Below are 5539 nucleotides of genomic sequence, written 5' to 3' on the forward strand. Positions count from 1 at the left end.
TAGACATTGCACATAGCACTGTGGTCCATGAAAGATGAGAAACAAATGAGATGATAACCTGTAGTCAACTGAGCGTTCCGGCTGGAGTTTGGGAGAAGTAAGGAGGGGGACTCAGCAGAGTTGGACAGTCTTACTGAGTTGAGGAAGCAAGGATAGGAATAGGGGGAGGCTGATTGACTTGGATTTCAAGGAAGAGTACTAGAGAGGAGGGAACTACAGATAGAAAGAAATCCAGAAATCTACACCAGCATCCCCTTCAGTCTTTAATTTCTAGCCTGATCCTATGGAGGATAGGATTCTCTGAGGACAGGCCAGGACAACTAATAGACCCCCTCCCCCCCCAAATACTAATGGAGGAGCTGTAAGCTGAACAATTCCCAGAGCCACGAGTGTCTGGGAGTCGGAACCCCCCAGAGTGCAGAGACACTGTGACGTCTCTAGGGCATTTCTGCATAAATCCCAGAAGGTTGATGACCCCATAAAGGACTCGCTATATCTATTATAAGTAAATTTAAAAACAGTACTGAGAGCATCAGACTGATGTAAATAAACCCAAATCAAACAAACTGGTGGCCATCACGCCAACTCTGATTTATATCAACATTATATGACAGAAAAGAACTTTCTCATAGAGCGGCTGGTAGACTTGAACCTCCCATCCTTTGGTCAGCAGCTAAGCACTTAACCTCTGCACCGCCAAGGTCTCTTAAGTACTTGGAAGTATTTAACTTAAATACTTGAAAAAACAAAAATTCACACTCTTTAAAGGACGACCACAATGGAAAGTATTCCTAACGCAAAATTCAAACTACTCAGCGTTCATTTAAAAATGACTGTTGTTGCTTGGCTCAAACAGGTTCTGAATCACAGTAAATGACTGTAGAACAGGAAAACACACACACACACACACACACACACACACACACACACACACACTGCCGGTCCTGTGTCGTGCTCACTGCTATTGTTATGTGTGAGCACATGGTTGCAGCCACGTTGTCAATCTACCTCCTTAAGGGTCTTCTTCTTTTTCACCAACTCTCTACTTTCCCAAGAATGATGTCCTTCTCCTTGGAATGGTCTCTCCTGACAACAGGTCTGTACTCATTAAATTCCTTTGATACCTAGCTTCTCTTTAGATTTATCTTCAGGCAATATTTATAACAGATCGTAATGCAAGAGAAACAATATGAAGAGACAAAGTGGGAAAGAGCAATGTATAAGCGAAACCAGCGTAGCTTACACAGGGAGGCTGCAAAAGGTTCATGGGCAAATATCATTATCTTTTAATTCCACTTTTCATAAACTTTTTGAAGGCCTATTATAATAGAGCAAGATAGATGGAGAGGAAGAAGAAGAGAGATTTATCCTAAGGAAACAGCCCGCTGAGTTGTAGAGGGTGGCAAGCACATGGGTCAGATATCAGTTGAACATTTCTCTTGACTCACGTAGCTGCAGGGACTGATGAAACCAAGACCAGCAGGTCAGCCAGAGCCCACTGGACACAGAGGTGAGTGATTCAAAGTCAGCAGATACGATGGTCAGGCATTGACTCACAGGCTGGAGAAGCTAATGACACTTAGGATCTGCAAGCCATATGGATGACTGTTGGCTCAAATTCCAAGAACCAGAGGTCAGATGACGAGGAGCCATGTGAGCCATCCCGATCCAGCAAATACCAGGAGAGTTTTGCCAGAACGTGCATAAAAACATTTTGAAGCTCCTTCATATATATTGGAAGGAGGACACACACACACACACACACACACACACACACACACACACCGGCCCGAGGAAACTTCCCTTCAATTGCTTGGCTGCTCGTAGCAGACCTTACCATAAGTTCTTATCATGGGGAGGTAGCTATATCATAACAACTGAAACACTGAAAATCATGGCTCAGCCAAGTTGACATATGCCTTAAGCATAACAACTATTCTTCAGTTGACACACATCTTAACCATTACAACCATTGCTCATCTCTTTCTGTTTCTGGTGTTGTCTCTGGTTGAAATGGCTGGCTATTCACTCCAGCTGCCTTCAGCAGATCTAATATCAGTCCTACATGATTTCCTGACAAAACTGATAGGTTTCAGTGGTATCAGTAGGTCCGGCAATGTTTTGGCTGCAAAACTGAAGCAGTAGTCATCATCTCCTTTAGCAGCAGCAATGTCCACACTGAATATTTGCTCATCAAACCACTACCAAAAATTAAATACATAAAAAAAGAAATCCACACCATTGAGTCAAGTCTGACACATAGTAACTATATAGAGACTGAAAATCTTTCTGGGAGAAAACAGCCTCATCTTTCTCCTATGGAGGGACTGGTGGGTGTAAACCTCCAAGTTGTAGTTAGCATGGATCCATGGTGGTCAAGTGGTTGAGTGTTGGGCTGTGATCTGCAAGGTCAACAGTTTAAAACCACCAGCTGCTCTGAAGGAGAAAGATGAAGCCTTCTATTCCATTAACAGTTACAGTCTGGGAAGCTCACAGTGGCCATTCTACCCTGTCTTACAGGGTTGCTATGGGTCAGCATCAATGCAATGGCAGTGAGTTGGGATAGGGGTTTGAAGTTAGCAGCCTAATGCTTGTCCCACAGCGCCACCTGGCCTCCTTGAGTGTGTGCTCCAGGGCTCTTCAAATATCCCTTCCTTTTTGTCTCTGGGAGAAAGGGCTTTCTACTCCCATAAGGAGTTACAGTCTTGGAAACGGACAGGGGCAGATCTACCCTGTCTTACAGGGTTGCTATGAGTCCGCATTGACCAGATAGCAGTGACTTTTGACTTCTTGTGTCTCTAGACCTATTGGTGGTATCACTTCTCTGCAGTTACTAATCTCAAGGATTACTTACTACCCGCCTTTTGCTTCCTCTGCCTTCAAATGCACTTGAAACCAGTGCCTGGGTCAAATCTCCACCAGGTGAGATCACTAGTATGCTTTCTTATTTTCTTGTCTAGACTGTGACCGATATGTGGAACATGAGGGGAAGGCAGATGCAAACCTCATCAAGAGTTTACTAATATCTCCAAAGAAAGAGAGACCAACAAGCAGGGTATTCAGGACACACCTGTCTCTTTGACATCCCTTCCTCCAGTTCCCTTCATATGTAAGTCTTTAAGTGCATGCAAACCAATAATCCTGTGGTCATTGAATCAATTCCAACTCATAGTGTCCCTACTATTAAAAAATAGTCGTTTTTATGGTTACATAGGAAAATGCTTTTTTTGTTAGGAATAGAAAACGTTTATATAAACTTAAATGAATCTTCCTGTCTTAATATGTTAGAACATTGAATTACTGTGGGAGGTTAATAAACCCACATATACACAAAAATTTATAGGTTGGTTGAAAAAATATGTCACATCCCAAAGTTGAAAAAAATTGGATAACACCTCAAAGTATTATCATTTTTAGTGTTTGTAGATATTCAAGATTAGCAAAATACAAATTGATTCATATACTAATAAAAATGACTGTTTTTCTTTAAGTACAATTTAAAAAATCAACAACCTAATAAGACTTAAAAATTTTCTTTTTACCAAGTCAGGGATATCAGGGACTAGATTAAAAAATTCTTCTTTTGCTTCCAAAGGAGCACTTTTACCCGAAAGCGTTTGAAGCTCCTTTCCTATTATTCTGACTTTCACACGTGGCACAGTTTCAAACTCAAGCGCTTCAATTTCTAGGTTCTCTGGTCTGCAGTGTTTGGAGGATAATTTTCTGGAACCAGCCTTTGATTAACAAGATTTCCCTTAGTTAAACTATAGCATTACTAAGTAATTCAGATTTAATATGTTTAGGTCTTTGGGGAATTCCATAACAAATGGGCTTTTGTTGGCAAGGTTATTAATTTTATGAAAAAGTATAGGTTTTGCTTCCTCCCCAAAAGGAAATTCAAATTCTATCCTAAGAATCTTGAAGAAACTTTGAGAGGAGCTGTAAAATCTGGCTCTAAGAGGGGTCCAGAGACAGCTCTTAATTTTCTTTCAACTGTCAATACAACGGCTGAAGTATTAAGATGTTAGATTAACTGACAGATTTATTTCAGTCTCAAAAAGTTGCTAATGACAGTGCATTGTGGTGACACGAGAGAAATTGCTCTATTGAGCTGTTGCTAAGTGCAAGATGCTGAGTTAAGCCATACATACGCAAAAGCCCATTTCCATCTAATTCTGACTATAGGACAGAATTATAGCAACGCTATAGGACAGAGTAGAAGGGCCTACAGGGAAGCTGTAATCTTTATAGGAGTTGACTGCCATCCCTTCCTATCACAAAGCAGCTGTTGGATTTGAACTACTGTCCTTCTAGTTAACAGCCAAGCAATTTAACCGTTGCGTTACCAAAGCTCTATAGATAGGTAGAGCGATAGGCAGGCAGATAGACAGACAGAGACCTAGAGGCACAATGATTACAGTGTTCATCTGCTAACCAAAATATCAGTGGTTCAAATCCACCGATAGCTGCTGGGAAAAGATTTAGCAATCTGCTCGCACAAATATTACAACCTAGGAAACACTATGGTACCGTTCCATTGTGTCCTGAAGGGATGAAAGTTAGATAGATAAACTTTTATTTAATGGAGGTTCCAAAAAATGGAATAACTTGGTACCTTATTTAAACTCCAGCGTTACTGACCGTATGGACCAGAAAGACCATCGGGTTAATAGTGATTGCTGTGTTCGCTGTCACTGAGTGGATGCTAACTCAAGCCATATCCGTGTGCACAGGGCAGAACTGCTCCGAGGCTTTTGCAGAGGGTGACTTTTCAGAAGCACGTTTGTTTTCTGAACAACTTCTTGGTGGGTTCAAATCACCGGCCTTTTAGCTAGCTGTCAAGTGCTTACCTGTGCCACCAGGGGGTTCCATAGGTAATGAAGGTCTGATTCCAATAACTGTTTGGTTGGGAGCTAGATTGGACATAGAACACCTGGGTTTGAACACTAGTCCATCAATAATTTTCTGTATAACCTCAGTATAACTACCATCTATTGTTTCAATTTCCTCATCTATAAATTGGAAACAGCTATACGAACTTTATCATAGCATGGGTTTGAGAATTCAATGTTAAAATGCATAGTAGGCACCTGGCATAGTACCTGATACATAGCAGCTACTCAAATGTTAGCTCCTTGTTTTTATGATAATATCCATTTTCTTTGAAGTACAAATTAAGTAAAATTGATGTTTAAATCTAATTCTGTCCCTAACAAGTTGAACTAGTTTCCGAAACTCTCTTTACTTCTGCCCTTTGGCGCCTTCATCTGTAAAATGGAGAAACTATTTATTGACTGTGCTTTCTTGCAGGGTTTGGTTTTTTAACCATAAAAATATAATTATGTGAAAAGAAGAAGGCAAAGTGCTGTGGGCACATATGGGAGCTATTTTTCATTTGTCTGCTTTGTTTGCTTTTGAGAGTTTTACCTTCCTGAGAGTTCATCTGTTTATAGATGAAGGTGTTGCCTGGTTTACGGGTTTGATTTATTTGCCCCTCTTCTGATCAACTCTTCAGCGTCTCCAGGAAAGGGTGTGCGAG

This window comes from Echinops telfairi, unplaced genomic scaffold (genome assembly GCF_000313985.2).
Source record: "Echinops telfairi isolate 266 unplaced genomic scaffold, ASM31398v2 ScPeMD7_443;HRSCAF=831, whole genome shotgun sequence".
NCBI lineage: Eukaryota > Metazoa > Chordata > Mammalia > Afrosoricida > Tenrecidae > Echinops > Echinops telfairi.